Below are 25,344 nucleotides of genomic sequence, written 5' to 3'. Positions count from 1 at the left end.
GGGGCAGGGGGTGACCAGCAACAGCAGCTAGTTTACAGAAGTATTGTGAGATTTCAATGGAGCGTCTGTAAGGAGCCTGGCACAAGACAGAGTAACAAGCATCGACTCAATCAGCTGCTGACAACCCTCTGTCCTCTCCACCAGCCACAGAATAAAATCCAAACTCCTGAGCAGGGTACTGCAAGCTCCCCACCACCCGATCTCGCCTCCCACTGCCCCCCTTCCCACTGCCTGCACCCTCACAAACACTTCCTCCCTCAGGAAGCCTTGCCGACATTAACAACCAGAGGAGCTTTTCCCCTCCACTGACCTTCCAAAGCCCATCTATCACTGATCACATCCTGCCTCTTCGCCATCACTTGATCCTCGCCTTCCCTCCCCCATCAGATTAGCAGCCTCTCCAGTCAGAAACCAGCAGCACTTCACCCCATTTCATTTCCCCTTCACCCTCATCCACAGAGATTTTCCATACATATTTAACAAATTACCCTAACGTTCCATTTCAAGTAAAGAATGTCCAAGTCCTGTAAACAGTCCAGATATTTCAAGCCATACCCAAAACCAAATTCCAAGCCAGCAGAAGTCTGCCCAGTCTCTAGGGACTTGCAGGCCTGGCTTTGACCCCAAAGTATGAAAGACAGGTCAAGCAGGTCCAAAGCTCAGGGCAGAGGGAGCTCTGGGCTGCTGAGACCAGAGTCCATTTCTAAGTTTTTCACATGCAGAGTTTCTCAGTTGGCCCCTAGGTCAACCCCCAGTCTATGATTTCATACTCTTAACCACATCCTCAACTTGTGACTGTAATACTGCTCTTTGCATACCCCCTTGTGATAGGAGACTCACTCTCCATCTTTTCATACTTGCTGGCTCCCCCTCCCTTCACCTGTTGATTCTCTTGCTCTGATCATAAAGACCAGGAGAATACGACCACATGCCAAGGGTCATCCCATCCCTTAGGACTCCTTTCAGCCCCTCCACTCAATGCCCCACATTTCTGAGTCCCCTCAAAGTCCAGCTAAGTAGTGGAATTTCCACTCTTGTTTCTAAAAGCTGACAGTAAACTGTCAGCCCAGGAGGGCCCCCTATTCTCAGGGCCCAGGAAAAGCCTACAGACACTGCAAATCCCAGACGCAGTGCCGGAGTAGTCCTCGGAGCAGTCAGAATAGTAATAATGCACAAACTTTCCTCTCCTGAAAATGTCTTTCATTATCTGTTCCCATTCCATTGTTTTAAGATGTCATTTGCTAACTAGAAATTTGCTCTCCATTTTTTAAGAAATTACTCAGGATCCCCACTCAGAGCCTGATTCACAATCATGAGATAATACCCCCACCAAAAGACTGGGCCAGTACAGGGCACTAAGGCAAATGAAAGTCTGGGCCACCACTCATTCACTCCTGGACTACTTACTGAGGGCCTACAGTGTGCCCTAGGCACAGAAACCCATATACCCATACATTTTCCATGAGGATTCTGCAATCAGGACAGCGGCTCACAGTCCACCCTTCATTACTGTCCTCAAGGACCCTTGGTGCTGCAGCACCTAGGTCAGCCCATTACTTTAGCAATGAGGACCCTGCAGATGAGTCAGATAAGAGGACATCAGGAATATGAATCCCTTGGCCTTATGTCTCCCATCGCCCCAAGGGCTCCACTTCTGGTCCTACCTCTGCCCCTTGCTGATCTGAAAGTGACCTGGTCTGAATGGAGTTGAAAGGCTCTGCGGTCCCCTGGGTGCTGGAGAGAAGCCTGTTGACAAAGTCACCAGCTGTCCCCAGCAGGAGCCAGGGAGAGCTCCTCCCTGCACCACTCGCACTGGGAGAGCGCTCCTGTCGCAGACCTAGACAGCAACAGAACTTGGACCATCAGGGAGCTCCAGGCCCAGCAGTAACAAGAGCCAGGGCACAAGACCTCAGTCCGCACCAGTACCAGGCAGAAGAAGCATCACTTGGGGGTAAGAGTCAAGGGAAGAGGGGCTGGTGACCTCATAATTTCTATGGAAAATGATGCCATGAACTCAGTTGCAGCAAGACCTTATAGAGCCCTGTAGTTGAGACTCAGGCTGGGGGAGGGGAGTCAAATCCAAGTTCTACTTCTTCACACCTGTGTGACCTTTAGGATTCTGTGCCTCAGTATCCCTCTCTGTAAAATGTTGCTAATAGTAATGTAGGAGAATTAAATGAGATAATGTATGTAAAGCAATTAGCCCAGGGCCTGGCACATAGTAAACATTCAACAAATACTTGTTGAATATAAACTTGCCACAATTAACTAAGGTACCACGGGTTCTCGTTTCATCCATATTCTGGCAGATACTATAAATTGCCCATTTTACAGGCAAGGAAACTGAGGCTAGGGGAAGGTAAGGGCCGATCCCAAAGTTACAGAGCTGACAGACACCCAGGTCAGTCTGAACCTCAGATCAGGGACAATAATGCCCCAGGCTACTCCGAATGCCTTGGGGGCAAGAGTACAGCACAAGGGCGTGATGGTGGGGCTCTGTAACTCCTGGGTCTAGCATGGCTCCTAGCTGACCCGGGTGCCTGAATCTGGGAAAGAACCAGGAGGTCAGTCCCCAGTTTCTCAGTCTCTCCTAGGGCCCACGCGTCCACATACGCCCCCTCCTTACCCCTTCCCAAAGTGTTAAAGATCAGCGTTCAAAGCCGGGGATCGTTGCTCCGAGAACCTGAGGGAGGAGGGGAGTTAGAGACCGGGCCGATCACAGCCCAGAGAAAACCGGTCCGGCTGCCTTACTCTTCCCGAAGCGGGGACACGGCCTCTAACCCCCTCCCTCGCCAGACAAAAGTTTCCCCTGTTCGGGAGTAGGGGAGGGGGAGGGGGCATTCCTCGTGAGTGACATTATCCGTGACCTACAGCTGCCGCGCTGCCCTCGCCGGCACCCCGGCCTGCCCCCGGCCCCCGCGCGGTCCCCCACCCCTTTGTCCTCCCACCCCCGTGCGCGGGGCCGGGCAGATTCTCCCGGCCCGCCCGGCGCCCGCCCGCACCAAACTTGCGCCGGCGGCCGATTGGGCCCCGTGCGGCCTGCACGCCCGGCTCGGGCCCCGCCGGCTCGGCAACAGGGGACTGGCCGGCCTCGGCCCTCCCAGCCTCTTACCTGCCACGGCTGGAGCGCCACCCGGGGAGGGGGCGCTCCCGGCGAGCCGCCGGACGCCTGGGTCCCCCCGGGCGTGCGTGCGCCGCTGGGCACTGGCCGGGGCCGAGGTTAACCCCTTCGCGGCCGCCTCCCGCCTCTCCCACCCCCGCTCCAAGCCGCAGCCGCCGCTGCCGCCGCCCGCCCCGCCTCCCGCTCGCTCGCTCTCCTCCTCCCTCCCCCTCCCTCCCGGTGCCCAGCCCCCAGTCCCGGCCCCCGGCACTGCTCTGGGGCAGCGCGCAGCCACCCCCCCCATCCCGCGGCAGGCGGCGGGGGTCTCCCCGAAGGCTGGAAGTTGGGGCGCTCCGCCTCGCCCACCGCGGGCCCGCGGAGCACAGAAGGGCGAACCCGCGCGCCGAGGGGCCCCCAGCCCATCTCTCCTTACCCCCTCCTGCTCCGGCGCCTACCTCCCCGAATCGCTGCGGTGGAAGCGGGGTTCGATCTCGTGATGGAGCGTGGGTGCCGGCCGTAGATCTGCTCGGGAGGCCCAGGCGGCCGGCGGGCGTTCGGCGAGCACCCCGGGGCGGGGGCCGGGGCGGGACCGGGCGCTGCTATCGGGGCTGGATTTCTCGGCTTCCACCCGGATTCTCCCTCGGCTCTCCCGGCCGATTCGGTGCTGCTCGGCGACCACGTGACGCGGGCTGCCTTTGACCCCAGTCTCGGAGCGGGTAGGGGGCGGGGGCCGGAGGGGGGGTGTCAGATGTGGGACCCACGAGGGCCCGGGGCGGCTGCCTGGAGTCCCGGAGGTGGTGACCCCGGGGAAACAAAGCCCCGGGGAAGCCAACAAGTTCTTCGGGGTCAAAGAGGGAACAGCGCTGGGGGTCTAAGAGGCTTCAGAGGGAACCAGGGAGACAAAGACTCGCGCCGCCGCGCCACTGAGGTCTCTGGGAGCACCCTGGCCGGCCTGAGGGGGCCTCCTGGCTCTACCGCCACTGGGCTTATGACAACAGTCCAGGCCTCTTCAGCGGGCTCCTCAACAGCCAAGTCAGCTGCCGTGACTCCTCCTGGGCAGGCCTTCCTGGCACCCCTCACCCTTTGCCCTGACTCTCGAAAACCCCTTTATTTCCTTTACCATGATTATCTGGTTCATTTACTGGTTTCATTGTTTACTAGAATGCCATCTCCCCCAACAAGTTGTTCCCAGCTGAATCCCCAGTGCCTAGCACATAACAGGCAGATGAAGAGGTGCAAATCTCTCCTCCCGCTGAGCCTGTTTCCCACCCCCAGTGTTATTTCAACCATCTCAAGGACCCCGCAAATTAGGCAAGAGTACAGTGGTCATCCTCATTAAACAGATGAGGAAAACGAGGCCCAGGGAGAAGAAATGATTTCTGGGAGTCTCTTAAGTGGCTGAGAGCCCCAGCCTGCACGCAGATCTGACTGTTCCAGGTGGAGCGTTTTGCCATCCATGAGCCAGCCTGTAAAATGAGGCACTGGGTCATTAGTTGATTGGTTGATTAGTGAGCCATAAGGAGCTTGCTAATGATGTAGATCACCAGGCCCCACCCCTAGAGATCCTGACTCTGGGCCTGGGGTGAGGCTGGAGCAAATTTGGAAAACAGTGGATTGTTAGTTTCCTAAGGACTTGCCTGCTCAGAAGGCCCAGGCGGCCAGCGGGGCGTGCAGCAAGCACCCCGGGGCCGAAGCTCAAGATTATCTAACTGTAGGAGCAAAGTTTAAAAAACAAACAAACAAAGAGTAACCAGAGCAGAGCCAAGGGGGATAGAGAAGCCAAACTTGACACATGAGGGTAGGACAGACTCATTCCAAGTCCTTGAATATTGTCTGGGTCTTAGGCAGGTTAAACAAGTCCCTAGACTCTTACTCATGCTAATTGCTGCTTGGGAGACCATTTCCATTCACATGAGATCCTGTGAGCATCTTCTCTGTGCTAGGCCTTGTGCTCTTGGTAACAGAGGTACAGGGTTGAAAGAGGTACAGGAGGACTCAGAGAGCAGTGAGGAGTCAGACAATGAGAAGGCAGCCTCGACTGCCGCACAGGTGAGGCCTGGGAGGAGCCAACCCATGCCAGTGCCTGGGACAGGCTGGAGATGGGCTCACACAGGCTGCTCTTTCCCAGGGTGTGCAGAAGCGTCCAGGGCAGCCTCTGCTCAGCCTCATTCCACACTTTCCATTCTGTCTCCTCTGCCCATCAGAGCTCCAGGGTCTCCTTCATGCCCTTTTGACCTCCCACAGACCTAGGTCTGCACTCTCAAGAAGTGTCTGGGTATGTTTGGAGATGATCTGCATGTCCCTCCCTGTGTCTGGAGGCTGAATTGTGGGCCTGTTGGGGACACCCAGGGCAAGTGCTCTGGCCCACAATAAGAGGGGAGCAGAACAAGGGAACTTCGGGAGGAGGAGGCAGGATCTCAAGGGACAGGGCAGGATGGGGGGGCGGTGAGGGGAATGGACATTCCCAGTACAAGGAACAACCTGTTACAGCCGCATGGAAAGCATTCAGGAAAAGCTGAGTGTTGCATGGGGGACTGGGGGTGGGGCGGGAAGGGGTGGAGGAAGCAGGAAGGAAAGAATGAGCAAGAAAACTGGAGAGGTGGGTTAGGAGCGGATTATGGGTGACCTTCTATGAGGGGCCCAATGGAAGGGACATCCGAGGGCCAGGTGGAGTGAGAAGGCTGTAAGCAGGTGAGGTAGTAAAAGCCCTGCTGTGGGAGGGTCGAGGGGAACAGAGGCCAGTCCTCCTCCCCAAGCTGAGTGAGAGCCAGCATCTCACCAATCGAGATGCAGATCCAAAGCCTTTAAGGGGCAGCTGTGAGCTGGGGTAACTCCCCGTCACTGACAGCTCTTTCTGCTTTTTTCAAGTCTTCAGAGTTGCTGTTCACCATGTTGGGTCCAAGGCCCTCCAGCTCACTGTCATCCAGAAAGCCTGTAAAATGCGAGGCCCAGGCCCTACGCAGGGAACCGGCCTCCATGGGTCTAGGTGAAGCTGAGGACCTGCATTTCTAACCATACCCTGGGAGGTTCTGAGGAAGGCTGTCAAGATGCCCTGCTCCTCCATCCCCTCAGGACCCACCCACATCTCCCAGAGCTTTGGGGACCTTCTCTGTGCTGGCAACCCCCCCTGCCCACACCTCCCCCTCAGCTTGTGTCCCCCGCCACTGCCCACTTGGCATGCTGCTTGGGTGCCCCAAGGTTCGCTTTATCCAATTCTGTAAGTCAAAGGCTGAACTCATTGTCTTCCACCCAAACCTGCTTCTCCCCCTCCTCCTGTGTGTTCAATTCATATGCCTAGCCTAGAAATCTGACACCAGCTCCTTGTCCCCGCATTGCATTCATGGGCCAGTTCTATTGGTTCTGCCTCCGGTTTTTTCTTCTCTAACCCAATCCCATTCCTTCCTCTTCATCACTACCACCCTAGTCCAAGCCACCATCTTGTCTTTGCTTTGGCCCATGTTAACAGCCCCTTAACTGCTCTCCCTCCCTCCCACTCTGTCTCCTCTCATACAACCTCAAAAAGCTCATTTCTTACTTAAAACCACCAATGGCTTCCCATTGCTCTCAGGATAAATTCTCCACCTTTTTGTCCAGCCTATCTCTTGTCTTGAAATGGTTTGCACCACTTTCCCCTTTACCTAATTCCCCATTAAAATTGTGGATTGCCTGGGTCTGAATGCCAGTTCTGCCGCTGACAAGTTGTGTGACCGTGGGCCAGTTTTTCAACCTCTGTGTTCATCTCTAAACTAGGATAATAATAGCCTGTACTTCATAGGGGCATTGTGAGAATTAAATGAGTTAAATGAATTAAATGAGTTAAACACCACCTCAGAGTGGTGTCTATCATATGATAAGCATTATTAAAGTGTTAGCAAAATGATTATTTGTGATCCTTTGGGCATCAGGTTGAATTTCATTTTCTCCTCGAGCTTCCCCTGTGCCCCTGACCCAGACCACTTCCTGGTCTACATGTCACAATCTCTCTTCATCACGCTTATAGTTATTTGTCAGCTGCCTCTCTAGACTGTATGCTGTGTGTGGACAGGACTGTATTGGTCACAGACACAGCTGAGTCCCGGAGCCCCACACAGTGCCAGGCACAGGGCAGGCAACCAGTACATATTTGCTAACTAAACATATAAAATGAAAGTCAATGGATTCATCACAAAACACAGAACACTGTCTCCCTACAAAATGCCCATCCATGGCACTTCATTCCTTTATTCATTTGACATTGATTAGTACCTCTCCTATAGTCTTCCTCACACCATCCTGGTGGGGGAGAGGAAGTAGACAGACACAGAGATGGTCAGGACAGATGTGGCCCCTGTCCTCCAGGAATGTGTAGCCTACTGCAGAGACAGACAAGTAAATGCATCAGAAGATATGATGCAATGTAACCATGCTGTGATACTGGCCTGTAACAATTCTGTTTCCCAGGAAGTCTTTGGAACATGAAAGTGAAAAGTAACTAAAAACAGACACTGTTGCCTACTTTAGCCAGCGTCCCCAGTTCCCGGCAGGGTCGTCTATAGAGTAGGAAGGGTAGGTCCTGTTCCAAACGCACTAAGGCCACCCGCTCTTTCCCTGCCTGAAGACCTCCTATTCAGCCTTCAAGGCCCCAGGTAAGCAGCACCTCACCCGGGAAGCCTTCCTGCTCCTGCCAGGGCTCTGTATGGGACTTGGTCATGGCTTGAGTGATTTTCTGGGACTACGGCGGGATGTGTCACAAAGAATCCAAATTCCATGTCATTTGCTTCTTTAAAAAAGTAAAAGGTGATTCGATGAATGTGTAACTACATGTGATTTCATGTTTGGACTTCAGTGGAGGCAGAAAATAGCCTCTGTCAGACCATGTGATCTGATTTGTGGTTTGGAGAACATGGTCACCGTAATTATAGCATTGACCACATGGTGTAACAGTTTCCTCTCCTTTCTCACGCACACACACATACACACAGAGTTCTTCAAGGACAGAGACTATCTGCTCCCTGGCAGAGCTTGATATATGTTCAACAAATGAAGGGGGAAAGTCTGAAATGGGCAGGCAACCCATGCTTCAGACGGACAATGGATACAGATTGTTCTGGAAAGCTACCAAAGACTGAGGCGGGGGATAAGAGCAATTAAAAGCAATTAATCTCTTACTCTGGTCATGCTACCTGCTTTCCATTTACTCTGCAGCCGAGACAGCTGCACCTCAGAGAGGTGAAGCAACTTCCCCAAGGTCACCCAGACAGGAGTGGCAGAGGAGGTTTCAAATCCAGGTCCACCCAACTCAAAGGCTAAGTTCTTGCCACGGTTTACCCCACCTCCCAGTGCCCAGGGGCAACGAGTCCCCAGACTATGTAAGACCGCCTGAGTTCCACGCCCCGTTCCCTCACACCCTCAGGGCTCCCTCCCCACCCTTCCCCGCCATACCCCCACCTTCATCTACACTGCTGCTCTTTGAAGAGCACTCGCAGCTGTGTTCCAAAGCAGTCCCAACTCTGGGGCCAGGTTTCCTGTTTCAGGCAGATCCCAAGGATGTGTGTCACGCCTTCCCCAGCCCATCCCTCACTCCCCGGAGCCGTCTGGGCCAAGGACTCAGCTGCACAATCCCTTTCGCACACAGCACTCTTCCTGTGTTTTATAAAGCATTTTCCCACTCTGTAAACCAATTCCTGGGGACTCCCCAGCAGTCCTGACAGGTTTTCACAGCGGAGATTTTTCACCCCCATGTAAGATGAGAAAATGGAGGTTTGGCCAACCTGTGGGAGATCCCCCCAGCCGGCCCAAGGGCAGGGCTGCAGCTAAACAAAATTTCAGACCACCCGCCCGCCTTCTTCCAAGTCCCCGGAGGGTTCAACTTGACGAAGAGAACATGGATGGAGGGTGAAAGATCTTCAGAATCCTCACACAGAGAAGATAATGGCTTCTGCAAACAAATGTAAATCGGTTAATTTCCCTTTTTACTGGGTTCATTGTGATGCACCAGTTACAACCTGGCAAAAGAAAAACACTCACAAGCACATGTGGTCTCTAAATGACATTACAGCAATAGGCTCAAAGTCCTCTGAGGGCAAGACAGGGTCCAGAATCCAGTCCCAGCCCGCTAATCTGGGGCAGAAGCCAAGGGCAGAGGCACAAAGGTTCTTTCCCAAACCTCCCTAGAGGGGCTCTGCGCTGCCTGTGCCTTCACCCCCAGGCCATCTCTCATCCACTCCCCCACTATCTGGCCTCCCCATTCTTCAGTTCTCTAAATTTGATCACCAGAAGCTAATTTTTTTAAACTGAAGTATAGTTGATTTACAATATTGTGTTAGTTTCAGGTGTACAGCAAAGTGATTCAGTCCCCAGTTTTATTTTCAGATTATATATTTTATATATAATATAATATATTTTATATATTATATATTTTCAGATTATATTCCACTATAAGTTATTACAAGATATTGAATATAATTCCCTGTGCTATACAGTGAACCTGTTGTTTATATATTTTATGTATAGTAGTTTGTATCTGTTATTCCCATATTATGAATGTGTCCCTCCCTCCAGCCCTCTCTCCTTTGGTAACCATGAGTTTGTTTTCTATGCCTGTGAGTCTGTTTCTGTTTTGTATATAGATTCATCTGTATTACTTTTTTTAGATTCCACATATAACTGGTATCATATAGTATTTGTCTTTCTTTGTCTGACTTAATGTCACTAAGTGTAATATTTTCTAGGTCCATCCATGTTGCTGCAAATGGCAATATTTCATTCTTTTTTATGGCTGAGTAATATTCCATTGTACACATAAACCACATCTTTATCCATTCATCTGCTGAAGGACACTTAAATTGCTCCCCACGGCTTGGCTATTGTAAATAGTGATGCTATGAACATTGGAGTGTATATTATCTTTTTGAATTACAGTTTTCATTTTTTCCAGATACATACCAGGAGTGAGTTTGCTGGATCATATGGTAGCTCTATTTTTAGTTTTTTAAGGAACCTCAATACTGTTTTCTATAGTGACTGCACCAACTTACATTCCCACCAACAGTGTACAAAGGTTCCCTTTTCTGTACACCCTCTCTAGCATTTATAATATTTGCAGATTTTTTGATGATGGCCATTCTGACTGGAGTGAGGTGATACCTCATCGTGGTTTTGATTTGCATTTCTCTAATAACTGGCGATGTTGAGCATCTTTTCATGTGTCTGTTGGCCACCCGTATGTCTTCGCTGGAGAAATGTCTATTTAGGTCTTCTGCTCATTTTTTAATTGGGTTGTTTGTTTTTTCCATATTGAGTTGTATGAACTTCGAGCTAAATACTTTTAACATCACTTGGAACAAAAGATTACATTCATCAAAGAGGGGAGGGGACTTCTCAAGCTTTCCATCAATTATTTCAGTTTATTCTCACCACTCCCATGGGGTATTGGGTGGGTGTCACAACTCCCACTTCCTAGTTAAAGAAACTGAGACTCAGAATCCCAGTGCCCCCACCAAGTGAAGCAGGGAGGATGGGCTTGGTCACCCGGTCTGGAAGTTGCTGTCCAGTCTTCCTGGGTCCCCACACTCCTTACAAACACACACACACACACACACACACACACACAAACCGGGCCCACCTTCATTGTTTGCATGCTCCTCCAGGGCTACCTTGTTGTCTTAGTTTATGATTCCTGAACTAATCCAATCTGCCTCCTTGCAGAAATGGAGAAACTGAGGCCCAGAGAGGATCAGGGGCCTGCCCCATCACCAGTGACATAGCAAACCTGCAAAGGCCCCTGCCCGTGGACCCTTCCCCATTGCCCAGCTGTGTGCGCATCAGAAGCTGAGAAGGAAGTGGCACCATCAAGGCAAGAACTCCCAAGGTCAAGTCTAGACACCATTCCTGGGCCCTTGGAGACAGGCCAGCATGTAGGGGGTAAGAGGGGAGTGTTGACCCCAGTGGAAAGTTGGCTCTGAAACTGGCATGGTGGTCAGACTCTTGTCTAGGGTTATTTGCTCCAACAGGCATGGAAATTCTTTTCATTCCAAGGCCCACTCTTCACACAGAGCCGTCTGGGCTGAGTCTGTCCTGAGATGGAGCTGGGGTTGGGGGAGGGAAGCAGGAGGGAAATTGCAGGAATAACCCCCACCCTGCATTCACACACAACATGGTCCCACTCATTCACTCATACGCTGCACACACCACTCACCCCACCCACCTCCCTTTCCCCAATACACCCTCCATCCGTGCTTAAGAGCTTTGCAGTTGGACTATCCTGTGTCGAAATCCAAGGTCAGCCCTCACTTACTGTCACTTAATTTGGCTTCAACTGTTTACTTGTAGAATGGGGATAATAGTAGTTACATCATAGGGTTATTGAGGAGATTAAATGAAATATTAAGAAGCCACTTAGCACCGTGCCTGGCATAGCTATAGTTGTTACTGCTACTTTACCCAACACTCCCCTACAGCTCATTGGGGTTCCCCTCTATTGTACATACACTTCCCTCCCTGGAGGCTAACTCCCAGGCTGCCCTTAGCCAGCTGACCCACCCTCCAGGCCCTACCACCCTCTGATCCCTCTACTCTAGGAAGCCTGGGACCCTCCAGGCCTGGGTACAGGCCATGTGTGCACAGCATCCCTTCTGCCCAGAATATCCTCACCTCCACCTCTTTGTGACTCTAACCAGCACTCCCTTTCCTTCAATTCCAGCTCTAGTCTGACCTCCTCCAGGACGCCTTCCCCGAGTGACCTCTGATCTTCCTCTTCTGAATTGCTAGGGCTCCCTGAGTGAGTCATTGCCATTTAGGACTCACTGCCTTGGGACTCTTGACTCTGTTAGTGGGAAAGCCTCTTCCTTCTTCCTCCCCACAGTCTCTTAAAACTGAAAGAAGCATTTTCCAGGCAGATTTGAGGCACCCTAAATCAACCTCCTGATTCCTGTGTCACCCCACATCCTAGCACCTGTAGTCACCCATCACATATCTTCCCGGAGCTGAGAGCAGGGCAGGGCCTAGAGCCCATAAGGTACAGGCCAGTTACCCAGATAGGCAAACAGAACACAAATTTGGAGAGGCTGGGGGACCCTCACTCCATCACTGGGGTCCCAGCAACAGTTCTGCTGAGGGACGGGAAAGCAGAGAAGTTCATCTGGAGCTGAGGGTCCCTGCTGGGAGGGTTCCTGAAGCCCCCCTGTAGGAACAGGTATCAAGGTAGGCCCTGCAACCAGGAGGGGAGGGCAGGACAGGATCCAGACTACACATCTGTCATGGGGAGAAGTATGCAGACCTGTCCTGGGAAGCCCCGGAAGGTGCTCTGGGTACCAACCATGAGGGTGGAAGTAGCTGCAGGAAGAAGATTTCCCCCCTGACCCTGACACCCAGGGACTCTAATCATCCCCAAAGCCCAGCAGCCTCGGTGGCAGTGTGTTCTGCACGGGGGGGGGGGGGGGGGGGGAGGGGAGGGGTGGGCGGAGGCTGGTCAGTGCTGGTCAGGAAGGGCTAGAGGATCCCTGCGTTGCGGGGAGAAGGACTAGGATTCTTAGATTCTTCTCAGCTCTGAGAGTTAGTGTCTAAGACTCAGAGTCAACTAAAGATATAAAGATCTGGAAATCTCGCTCTAACATTCTGTCTATTTAAAATTCTGAAACAATGCACACGAAATTTCAAATTTTCTAGTAGCCACATTTAAAAAGTAAAAAGAAACAACAATGTATTTTAGCAATACATTGTATTTAACCCAGTATACCCAAAATGTTATCATTTTGACATGTATTTAATGTAAATAAATTATTAATGAGATGTTTAAAATTCTTTCTTCTGTACAAAGTCTTCGAAATCCGCTGTGTATTTTATACACACAGCTCCTCTCAATTCAGACTCGTCACATTTCAAGGGCTCAATAACCACACGTGGCCAGTGGCTAGCTACAGTGTTGGACAGCACAGTTCAGAAACCTAAAATCTATGACTCACTTTTCTAAAATTTTGGGATGCTGTGCGTCTGAGATTCTAGAATTCTGCAGTGTACTAAGGTTCTGTAATGCTCCAACTGTGATTCCACCAGATTAGAATGTTGCCCCAGCTCTGGCTGTGGATAAGGCTTCTCCCCCACAGGTCTTTTGTGTGGAAAGAGATCCAGGCCCCTGCAGAGCCCCTGGGTGGGGTGGGGGGAGGGGGGAGCCAGGAGCCCTCCCCTCAGCTGCCCCCACCATCTAGCCCAGCAGGTGGAAGAGGGGGTCGGTACACCCGTTGAGCCCAGGGTGCTGCCTCTCCATGTGGAGCTGCCTCACCCGCCATCCCTCCAGCTCATGGCTCCATCCAAGCGCACAAGCCTGGAAGTGAGACTCCAGCCTTTGAGTCCTCCTGGGGAGGGGGCGTGCCCTTGCCTCCCACCCTTGGTTTCTGTCCACTTCAGAGAGAATCTGGGGGCTGCTGCAGCAGATGGAGCCGGGGAGTGTGGTTCAGACCCCAGATGGAAGCCCCTGAGGGTGGAACTGGTCTCCGTCTGCTCTAAGCTAGGGCCTGGAGGTCTGAGGAGGGCAGAAGTCAGAAACCCAACACTGAACCTCAGAAGGCTCTCTCATGTCCTGTAATGTATGCCTTGAACAATGCAGATGGGGAAACTGAGGCCCAGGAGCAGAAGGGATTTCCCAACCCAGGCATAAGGCGAGTGTTGTGATCTGCCAGAAGGATGTCTCTTGGTTAGCCACAGGTCTCCTCTTCCTATTTTCAAACTCACTGTCCCATCTCTGCCTGTGGGGAAAGTCAAGGCACAAATTTGGCATGGCAGGGTGTCTGGGAGGCTGCTGGATACAAGGGGTTGTATCCAAGTGGGTGACTTCTTGGCTTTGAGATGCCTATGCCAAGCCCAGAGACATCCTGGTTCTAACCAGACTCTTACCCAGGCTCCTCCTGCCCCAGGCCCACGGGCCCTTCAGAGGGTCTGGAGGATGGGAACTTGGGGCACAGGCAGGAGTTTGGGGGAGGCAGAAGCTGGAGCTGGGTGGAGAGGGTCTCAGTCGACAGTGATCAGCTTCTGCATCCAGTCATTCATTTTTGTTCTCCATTTCAATGTCCTTGAGGGAAGTGGGTATAGCTCAGTGGTAGAGTACAAGCTTAGCATGCGCAGTGTCCTGGGTTCATTCTCCAGTACCTCCATTAAAAAAAAAAAAAAACTTAAAAAAAAGTCCTTTTGTAGCCACAGTCCCACTTATCCTCACAAGAGCCCAAGAGGAAAGGTGGGAGGGAGAACTTGCCATCAGTACATAAACTTCCAACACAAAGGCCACACAGAAGCCCTGGTCCTGGACCTCTGTTACCCTTCCACTTTTCACCGGGGAAACTGAGGCCCAAAGTGGGGCTATGATCTGTCTTAGGCTACAGAGCCAGAGGGAGGCTGGTCTAGTCCTCTGGGGAATCACTGGCTCAGCACCCATCCAGGGAGCTCCCCCACCTTGCTGCACTTCCAGGCACCCAGACGCTCTGCAGCTAAGGAGACAAACACCAGCAGTCACCCGCAGCCACGTGTCCCGGGCTGGGCTGCTTCCAGGCTGGGTTTCCCCTCTGGGGAAAGCCCCAAGGTTGTTCTGCATGGTCAGGAGAACCAGGGAGGAAATGAGAAAAATCCTGCTACAGAGGGTCACCGAAAACAGCCAGACCTGCGGCCTCTAGAGACCTGGCTCTGCCAGAGTGGAGGTGCGGAGGCGGGGGTTGGGGGTGCCACATGGTGGTGGGCCTGGAATCTAGATTTGGAAAGGCATCAGCTTTGGAGTGAGGGGGGCCCAGGTTGAGTTCCAGGACTGCTACTTTAGGAGCTGTGTGATCCTGCGTCCGTGACTTCACCTGCGCTCCCTCCCCTGTTAACTGGCTAACAGTCATCTCCAGGATGGTGGGGATCTGAGTGCACACAAACTAAGCCCACAGTTAGTTCTCCCCTGAATGCCCTTCCAAGAACCGATGAGTTCTGGGGGCCCCTCATCTGCCACACTTTGCTGCCATAAAAATGCTCCCTAAATATTTTTTGAATAAACAAGTGAATGAGTGATTGTTGCCAGCCAAGAATACAGGAACATATCAGGGAATGCTTTGAACCAGTCCATCAGGAGATCTGACAGACTCCGTCACAGCTCACTGGGTAGCCTCACTTTTAAGTCTGTAATAATAACTAAGCTTTCTAAAGCACTCACTATGTATCAGGCCTTGCTAAGAACCTTATGCTCTTAGTTCTCCCAGCAACACTCTGAGAACGTGTGACTATTATCCCCATCTTCCAGATGAGGAAACTGAGGCACACAGAGGCTAGGTAGCCCTGAGGTCACATTGCTATTCAGCCACAGCACCTAGATGTGGACCCAGCCTTCCTGCCCGCAGAGCCCATGGTCTGCACTTGCGCATGGCCGAGGACCCTTGAGCTCTCCCCTTTCCGGGCTCCTCTGGCCAGGACTCCTGTTGGTAAGGGGGCTCCCCTTCCCAGGCTGGTCCCGCTCAGGGCTTTCCATGAATTTTGGAGGATCCTGCAAATCAGCCTTTGGGGATGTACATGGGAGATGAAGTCGAGGCTCTACCAACTCCGAAACTGCCACCCGGGCCCTTTGTCAGAGACTAATTCTCACAGCTTTCCGGCTGCTTCCTGCCCAGAGGGAGGCAGGAAGCAAGGCCATTGGGGACTCAGGCTCCAGCTCCTTTGTTTTCCCTCAGCTCATCCTCCCCTCCCTGCCCCAGCTTGTGGACCTTCCTCTTCCTTGCCCAGCCTCAGACCTTGACCTTAAGGTTCACTCCCAGGCAGACTTCCCAGTGGGAGGGCAACAACTCAGGGCTGGGAAGGCAGGGGCTGGTTCTATGTGCTGCTAAGAACTAAAGGGTGGTTTTCTCTCTGGGGGTGCAAGTAGGGGTGCAGAACTGGAGAAAACCTGCCCCATGATGCGGGAGGTGAGGGTCAGGAAGGTGCTTACAACTCATCTAGGCACATCAGTTTTCAAGGAAGCTCCACAGCAATCGCGCGGATCATCCTGACCACCTGGTTAGAGGTGTTACCTTGCTATCACCCCAATTTAACACAAGAGGAAACTGAGGCCCAGGAGGATTAAGAGACATGGTCATGACTATGCAGACATTTAGGGACAGAAGCAAATGTTTACCCAAGTCTCCAGAGAGTGACTTATGTGATTATAATAACTATTATTATTATTATTGCAAATATTTCCCTAGTTCTGACTCTGCCAAGAGCTTTCCTCTGTGTACCTCATTTAATCCTCTCAGAAGTTCTAAGAAGTAGTGATCCCCATTTTACAGATGAGCAAACAGGCTCAGAAAAGCAAATCAGCTGCCCCGAGTCCAGCTATTTGCATCTACTAGTCAGAGTGTGGAGGCAATTTGAACTTAAGTCTGTCTGGCCCCAGGTCTCAGGTCTTACAGTCAGGACAGGGCTGCCTCCACCTGGGGTAGAAGAGTCACCTTACTTCCCAAAATAGGGCCTGCGCCGGGCCTGGCCTCCCCATCCCCTGTTTATGGTGCTGCTTCTGGCCTGGTGCACACAGCCCCCGGGAGCCTCTCCAGCACTGGGCCCTGGGAAACATCACAGGCACTGCGGGACTCTGGGGCGTGCTGGGGCCACAGCTGTGTGTGGACAGCGCACCCGGTCTAGGCCTACGTGGCCCTGTGACAGCCTCACAGATGAGTGCGCACATGCACACAGATTCCTTTTTCCCTTCATTCATTTACAAAACACCAGCCTACCGGCCTTTGTATTTATATGCACAGACATTTGCTCCTTTTGCTGACCTCCCCAAGCAGGGACAGCTACATAACTGATGGGGCCCAGTGCAAAACGGAAATGCAGAACCCTCCTTATTAAAAAATTAAGAATCCCAAGACAGTGACAGCAGAGCATCCAACCAGCTGCAGGGCCCGGGTGGAGCACACAGGGGGCCTACCCCTGTGCCCTCCTGCCCTGGCTCACCTTGGCCTCTCCCCCTCTGTCTCCCCTCCTGCCACCTTATCCTCCTTTCACACCCTCACATGGTCCACAATCTTCTCCACCTCAGGGCTTTTACAAAGGCTGTTCTCCCCACTATGAGCCCTTCTTTCAGTCATTCTCTCGGAACTCCTCGTTATTCAGCTCTCAGCCCAGATGCCACCTCCTTGGGGAAGCCTCCCTCACCCCCAGTCTCAAGTGGCCACCCACTTAGCTCTTCATCATATCTGCCAGTTGTCCCTTCCTAGTGCGCATCAATCTGTGACCTCGTGTGTACTTGGCAGTTTACTGTTTATTATCCATCTTCCCCAGTAGAATGCTGCCCCCCAGGGCAGGGTCATGTCTGTCCTGAACAGCACTGTTCTGTTCACCCCAGTACAGAGGCCCAATCCAGAGCTTTGCACACAATAGATGTTCAATAACTATTGGTAAAACAGTGAATGAATGAATGAATGAATGGACACAGACACCCACTTACCCCCCTCTCCCTGCTACACTGCCTCCCACCCTCCCTCTGCACCCCAGACAAGCACAGAGATGCTCTCTGAATGTCCTTGTGCCCCAGACATCCCAACACAGAGAGCTAATGAGACCCAGAGGGGCAGGCGGATCCTGAGGCCTTGAAACAAGGACAGATGGAAGAGGTAAGGCCTGGAGAGAAAGAGAAAAAGATGGAGGGAGGGAGGAGAGGGGGCGAAGAAGGAAAAGAGGAAAGAGAAAGGAAACAGAGCCAGAAGAAGGAGAGAAAAGGTAGACAAAGAGGGAAGAACAAGCCAGGCTTGCTGATCATCCCGTTTCTCCTCTTTATTAGCGAAACTAATAATTACTATTAATACCTGGCCCCTCCCCGGCCCTTTCATCCAGGCTGGTGGGGAAGTTCTGAAGATGAAAGTCTGGGGGCCTCTCAGATGCAGGTTCCAGGGCTTCACAACCACTAATTAAACTTGGCAGTCCCTTCCAATTACCCCCTCCCCCTCCTCCCCCGGGAGGCTGGGCCACCTGACTCAATGTCTTTCCAGGTGGGAACGCCACATGTAGCTAGCTGCAACCTGGGCCTGGCCCTCCTTCGAGGGAGGCTCGGTAGCAGCAGTTGAGGGGGGTGGGGCTGTCAGCAGAGAGACTAATGGGGGAGGGGCCAGAAAGGAACCTCACACCAGGTGGCACTGAAACCCAGGACCCCTGCCCCCAGCTGAAATTACAGCCCCATCCCAGAGGCTGCCTCCTCCAACCCCTCCCCAGGGTCTGTATCTCTGAGCCCTGCCAGATGGCAGTGGGGGAAGTGCCACTGGGAAGGAAGATCTCGGCAGACAAAGAGGCAGAGTCAGCTTGACCAGCTCCTTCAGGGCCACCAGAGTCCTGGTCTCTCATATCCTCAGGGGCCATTTTGTTCCACTTCCTTCAAAGGGGCCTCCCCTCTCCAGCAGTCATGACTAACGTCAGCCAGGATTCCCGCACACCTGCAGTGATGGGACCCTCACTACCTCGTTATTGAGCTGCCTGGATGGTGAGCTGTGTGAGCTTACCCAATCCCTTGACATAAGTACTATTGAAAGGCTCCTGAAATTACCTCAGCAGCCCTGACCTTTCCAAAGTGCCTCAACTGCCTGTCCCATCTCTCTACTAGGATGTCACATGAGTGGCTTCAAAAATAACAGGGCTTGACCAATAGGCACATGAAAAGATGCTCGAGATCGCTAATTATCAGAGAAATGCAAATCAAAACCACAATGAGGTATTACCTCACACCAGGCAGAATGGCCATCGTTGAGAAGTCCACAAACAATAAATACTGGAGAGGCTGTGGAGAAAAGGGAACCCTCCTACACTGCTGGTGGGAAGGTAGTTTGGTGCAGCCGTTATGGAAAACAGTATGGAGATTCCTCAAAAAACTAAAAATAGGCTTACCATATGATCCAGCAATCCCACTCCTGAGCATATATCCAGAAGGAACTCTAATTCAAAAAGACACATGCACCACAATGCTCATAGAAGCACTATTTACAATAGCCAAGTCATGGAAGCAACCTAAATGTCCATCAACAGATGACTGGATAAGGAAGTTGTGGTATATTTATACAATGGAATACTATTCAGCCATAACAAAGAATAAAATAATGCCATTTGCAGCAACATAGAGGGACCTGGAGTTTGTCATACAAAGTGAAGTAAGCCAGAAAGAGAAAGAAAAATACCATATGATACCACTCATATGTAGACTCTAACAAAAAGACAGCTGAACTTGTTTACAGGGCAGAAACAGACTCACAGACATGGAGGGCAAACTTATGGTTACCAAGGTGGAAAGGGGTAGAAAGGGATAAACTGAGAGTTTGGGATCTGCAGATACTAACTACTATATATAAAATAGATAAACAAACAAGTTTATACTGTATAGCATGGGGAACTATATTCATATCTTATAGTAAACTATAATGGAAAAGAATATGAAAATGAATATATGTACGTAAATGTATGACTAAACTATTATGCTGCACACCAGAAATTGACACAACATTGTAAACTGACTATACTTCAATTAAAAAATAAAATAAAATAAAATAAATGCTGGAGACGGTGTGGGGAAAAAGGAATCCACCTACACTGTTAGTGGGAATATAAGTTGGTGCAGCCACTGTGAGAAACAGTATAGAAATTCCTTAAAAAACTAAAAATAGATTTACCGTATGGTCCAGCAATCCCACTCTGGGCATATATCCAGAGAAAACTCCAATTCAGAAAGGTACATGCACTCCCAATGTTCATAGCAGCACTACTTACAACAGCCAAGACAAGGAGGCAACCTAAATGTCCATCGACAGATGACTGGATAAAGAAGATGTAGTAAATATACACAATGGACTACTACTCAGCCAGAAAAGAATGAAATACTGCCACTTGCAGCAACATAGATGGACCTAGAGATTATCATATAAAGTGAAGTAAGTCAGACCAAAAAAGACAAATAACATATGATGTCACTTATATGTGGAATCTAAAAAAAAGGGACACAGATGAACTTATTTACAAAACAGAAACAGACTCACAGACACAGAAAACCACTATGGTTACCAAAGGGGAAACGCTGGGGGAAGGATAAATTAGGATGAGCAGATACAAACCACTATATACAGAATAGGTAAACAGGAAGGTCCTACTGTAGAGCACAGGGAACTAGATTCAAATCTTGTAATAATCTATAATGAAAAAGAATATATGTGTGTATATGTAAATGCATAACTAAATCAGAAGCTAACACATCGTAAGTCAATTGTACTTCAATTTTTAAAAATTAAAAGTAACAGGGCCTGAGCTTGGTTCCCATCTTCTACCCCAGTCATGACCTTCCCAGGCTCTCCCATCTTAGGAAATGGCCCCACTGCCCACTCATTGCTCAAGCCTGGAACCTGGAATCATCCTCACCCCTGCAACCAATCCATCTGAAAAGCCTATCGATTCTACTTCCAAAGTATCTCTCAAATCTGGCTGTTGTCCTCCACCTTCACAGCTGCCACCATGCTCCAAGCCACCATCATCTCTCACCTGTACAACAATCTTCACCTGATTCTCCAAAAAAGATCAGAGTGGACTTTTAAATACACAAATCACAGCATGGTGCACCCTGCTTAAAGCTCTTCAGCCTTCTCTCAGTATGTAGACTGTAAAACACACTCCTTGCCAGGGCACCCCAGGCCCCTGGCCTCCTGCGTGATCTCACCCCTTTCCCTTCTCGCCCGTCCCCACCTCCGTGCAGTCCCTCAGCTCTTCTCCCCCTTGGCAGCTTTTCCACTAGCTGTCCCCTCTGCCCCAGTGCCATGCCTCCTGCCCTCCTCATGGCTGCACCTCCTCACCCTCTGGTCTCTTCCTCACAGTCCTGTCCCTGTTCTCTCTGAGAGCAAGCCCACTCTGCGATCTTCTCCAACCTGCCTGTTTCCTTCTCAGCACCGATCACAATCTGTAACGATACAGTCGTTGGCCGGTTTATGGGTACAATGTCTGGCTGTCTCCCCAACTGGACTGTGCCTTCACGTCTACGCTACTACTGCTTTATTGCTCACCAGTGCCTAGGACAGTGCCAGGCACACAGTGGGCGCTCAACAAACGTGCTAAACGGATAAATGCCCGGGACCTGTATCCTGGTACCACCAACCCATTGGGTGCTATTCTTCCCTCCGGGGTGACTCAGAGCAGGTCAGTCCTTCACAAGCAGATGCTGCCATGTGGCAAAGTGCTCAGGGGCCCGAATCTGCTCTAGAAGGCTTGGTGGCGATCTCTGTCCACTTACTCCACTCTGAATCAGCAGAATGACCTTGGGGATGTCCCTAACCTTCTCCCGCCCCAGTTTCCCAGTCTGGAAAATGAGGATAGTAATCTGGGCTCCTGGGGGTGTGATGAGATAGTAAGGGAGAATGTACACCAAGGCCACTTCTCAACCACGTCCAAGGTCGATGGCCTGACTGAAGTGCAGATTTACACACACACACCTTCACACTTACACTCCTCAACCCACTTCTGGGCTCAGAAACTACAGAGCCTCTTACTAACTCTGCGGCCCTCAGCACCCCAGTGTACCAGCCCCAGCCAAGGCCTGGCCTTTCCTGCGGAGCGTGGAGATCAGACGCCATCTAGCGGACACTCGGGTGAGATCCGGCATTCCAGCCCTCCTTTCCTCTCAGGGTGGGTGAGGCAGCTCCCTGGGGCCCTGCCCTGACCGTCCTCACTCGGACTGTCCCCACTCCGCACAGCTGGGCCTGGGAGCAAACAGAAGGGCTGCCCATCAAGGCCCTCAGCCTCTCCCCAAAGGCATAAAGTCCTAACCCTGAGCCCCCAGGGGCCCACCCCCAGTCTTTGAGCTGCCCTCCCTCCCTTCCCTCCCCTCCAGTCACACAGAAGATCCCCACAAGAGATCCTGAGTAATCTAAGTTTTCCTTTGGCTCAAGACCTTCCCACAAGCTGTTATCTCTGCCTGAGAATCCTCCCCACCCTCTTCCCCCGACCTGACTGACCCCTACTCCCACTCTGCATCTCTAACTAAATGGCACCTGCCCAGAGGACCCTGACCAAGCTAGAGCTGCCCTCCGTTGCCCCACAGGCTCCTTAACCCCCTGTTGCTAAGCCCGCTTCACACACTCCATATTTCTGGCTCCTACTCCCCATTAGACAAAAACATTGACAGCAGTCCCTGTAATGCATGCTAAGTGCTGAGAGGGTCCAGGGGCCATACGGTCAGACTGCAGGTGATTCTGTAACAAATCAGAAGCAGGTAGGTCCCAGCCTGTGGAGGACGAAACTGAGGGTTTCCAGAAAGGATGCAGGGTGAGACTTTTGGCTGGGCCCCATCTCCAAGCCCCAGCACCCACTAGGCTGCAGTTTCCTGGTTGTGTTTCTCTGGTGAACTGACTCACCCTCTCTGGACCACAACTTCTTCTCCCCACCCTCCCCTTGTTCTCTTTTGTAAAACTTCCCTCCAAAGGGAGGAGGGCATAAAGCCCATGGGAAAATTGAAGTATGAATTGTTGCTAAGAATGGGAAGTACAGGGCCTTCCAGGCTGGGCTTGAGGGTCCAGGAGAAGGGTTGGGGTTCTCAAGGCCAATTCCCTGTTTTTCTTTCATCCATTCAACAGATATTTAGAAAATGCCTGGATTCGAGATTAAAAGTATTGGGACTCTGGAGTCACTGTCTGGGCTCAGATCGTGGCACCATCCCTGATGGCTGTTGACTACTTGTTTCCTTAGTTGTAAAATATAGGGGATAAAAATTTCTGCCTCCTAGGGTTACGGGGAGGATTCAGTGAGATGATACATGTAACTCGCTTGGGACAGGGTCTGGCATGTCGGGTAAGCATTCAAAGTAAGGGCTGTGTTGCTACCATTATTCACAGAGCAACGACAGTGTTGTCACTGATGTCACGCTGCCTCTCCCCTGCCACCCCACACCCAGGGCCTCCCTTCTCCAGCACTCTGGTCTCTGTGGGTCCTGGCAGCCCCTCCTCAGTCCTCTGTCAGACTCCTGCTCAACACCTCAAGGACTTCCGCTGCTGCCCTCGGGAATTCCAGAACACCTGGAGCGGAATCTCCTCTATCCCAGTCTTTTCTCTCAATGCGCCCCTCTTGTCTGGGGAAACCTGCTCTCGCCTGAGGAGACTGCATTCCCCTGCAGGCATCCCAGGGTCTTCTCCTTCCTCTTCCACAGCCCCTGGACATGAGAATAAAAGAGGGAGGGAGAGGGAGAAATCCCAGGCATGTTGTCCTCCCTGCTCATTTGTCTCAGGCCAATTTCATTCCCTCCCTGCTAAAGGATGCTCATTTTGAATTTTGTCTCCACACTGCAGCACCCATGACCCCACCTTGGTGCAGACTTCTACCAGCCCCCAGGTCACACCCTCTCATCTTTGAGGGCTTGACCCTGGACTCAATGTCACTCTCAATTGCAGTTCTTGGTTATTTCAATATTCACATAGACAATGCTGCCGTCACCCTGGCCTCTGGTCCCCTGACCTGTTCGTAATGATCTTGTCCCCCAGGTCATCTCAGCTAGTCACTCCCATGGTCTGAAACGCCTCCCCACACCACTCTTAGTCTAACACCCCCAAATCCCTGACCACCAGCTCAAAGTATCAGCATACACCTTGACTTCAACCATGCCTTGCTCCACTGGGACCTCGAACCCGTTGCTTCGCCACCTTTATGCTGACCGTCACCCGCTTGACGCTTTCACTACCCCGCTTATCCCAGCTTCACTGCCATGCTCAGTGGTGATAATCATTCCTATGCTTTCACCCTCAAATCCCCTGCACCCCTCTCAAGTTGTCTTCTCTGGGCAAATCCATAACCCTGGTTAAATCCAACGCTCCACCTACTCCATTCCTGCATCCATGCAGCTGAACATGGCTGGAGAAAACCTCGAGGGGATGATGCCCAGGAATCACCCTCTATTCCCCTAGACTTTAGTGACTATTTCAAACCTTTTCCTGCCTCCAATCCTCAATATCCCTTCACCCCAGCCACACAGCTGCTTGCTTCTACCTCCCTGCTGAGAACATTCTCAAGCTCCCACTCCCACGGGCGCTTACCCTCCAGTGTCTTCCTTCTCGCCTTCTGCACCAATGTACTAACCACGCTCCTCCCTAAAGCTGGTCCCTCCATCTGTGTACTTGAGGTGGTCACCTCTTTCTACTCAAGGTCACGGCTCCATTATCAAGTTTTCCCTCTCTACTAGACCACTCCCATTGGTGTACAAATATCTGTTCTGATGCAAGCTTAAAACAGAAGAAAGAAAAGAACTACTTGATCCTATGTCCTTATTCTTTGCCCTTTTGTACACTTTCACAGCAAAACTCAAACGAGGTCTATAGCTCTCTTTCTTTCTTCCTTAAATCTATCCCATTCAAGCCTTTGCACATCCCATCCACTCCCATCACACACACACAATGGAACTGCCCTTGTCAAGGTCCCCAGCGGCCTCCAAGTTGCTCCATCAGTGATCATTCTCAGCCCTCACCTTACGCAACCTCTCAGCGCGTGGACACAGCTGCCTGCTCCCTTCTCCTTGATTCCCTTTCCTCCCTGGCTTCCTGGATGCCCCCTCTCTTGGTTTTCCTCCTGTCTTACTGTTCCCTGCTTCTTTTTCCTCGGCTCTCTCCTGCCCTTATCCCCATGCTTTGAAGCTCAGTCCTCGGATCTCTGCTCCAGCGACACTCAGCCCCTCAGTGGTCACAAGCAGCCTCGTTATTTTAAATACCATCTAGGTGCTGAAGACTCCCAAATTGACGCCTCCAGCCCAGATCCTCTCCTCAATTCCAGACTCACCTATCTCCCCCAAGATGTCACATCTCCACTTAGATATAGAAGAAACATCTCAAACTCAGGCCTGAGACTAACACCTAATTTTCCCCCAAAATCTGTTGCACCATTAGCCTCCCCATCCCCACGCAGACGGCAGCTCTGTCCTTCCAGGTGCTCCAGCCTGAAATGCTAGGATCATCTTTGACAGCCCTTTCTCTCATGTCTCATGTCTAATCTTCCAGGAAATCCTGTTGGATCTACTTTCAAAATGTGACCAAATTTTGAACACTTCTTTCTATCCCCATCTAATGCCACCTTGGTCTCAGCTACCAATATCTTTTGCCTCTTAACAGTGACCCCTGTTTCCACCTTCACCTCTCACGCCCACCCCCACTGAGAGACTATTCTCCACAGACCATCTACAGTGATCTTATTAAACCGTAAGTCAGAGTCTTTCACTCCTCTGCCCAAAATCCTCCAGTGGCTCCACTTGGAGTAAAAGCCGAAGTCCTGACACTGAC

The 25,344-nt window shown here is 51.4% G+C and overlaps 1 protein-coding gene and 1 long non-coding RNA gene across 8 annotated transcripts in view; one reads left to right on the top strand and one right to left on the bottom strand.

Moving 5' to 3' along the window:
- LOC105074301 (N-deacetylase and N-sulfotransferase 1) overlaps nucleotides 1-3,733 on the bottom strand; it is a 153,042-nt gene extending 149,309 nt beyond the window's left edge. The window contains exons 1-2 of one of the 6 annotated variants that reach the window (XM_074360932.1): nucleotides 3,556-3,730; nucleotides 2,627-2,683 (exon numbers count right to left, since the gene is read on the bottom strand). The gene's annotated coding sequence lies outside the window, so the exon portion shown is untranslated. Of the gene's footprint in view, nucleotides 1-2,626; nucleotides 2,684-3,112; nucleotides 3,294-3,533 lie in introns of those variants that run through there. The other 5 variants (XM_074360931.1, XM_074360938.1, XM_074360930.1 and 2 more) reach the window with 5 other exon arrangements.
- LOC105074302 (uncharacterized) lies at nucleotides 1,134-12,398 on the top strand. 2 transcript variants are annotated; one of them, XR_835777.3, is made up of 3 exons: nucleotides 1,134-1,951; nucleotides 10,787-11,002; nucleotides 11,781-12,398. It is a non-coding gene; the product is annotated as an uncharacterized LOC105074302 (long non-coding RNA). The 2 variants fall into 2 exon arrangements; XR_012505707.1 differs by having other exon boundaries at nucleotides 10,787-10,934; nucleotides 11,781-12,397.
- The last annotated feature ends 12,946 nt before the right edge of the window (nucleotides 12,399-25,344 follow it).

This window comes from Camelus bactrianus, chromosome 3 (assembly GCF_048773025.1).
Source record: "Camelus bactrianus isolate YW-2024 breed Bactrian camel chromosome 3, ASM4877302v1, whole genome shotgun sequence".
Taxonomy (NCBI): domain Eukaryota; kingdom Metazoa; phylum Chordata; class Mammalia; order Artiodactyla; family Camelidae; genus Camelus; species Camelus bactrianus.
Note: the sequence above shows the minus strand (reverse complement) of the source record. Positions and strands in the feature narration are given on the sequence as shown.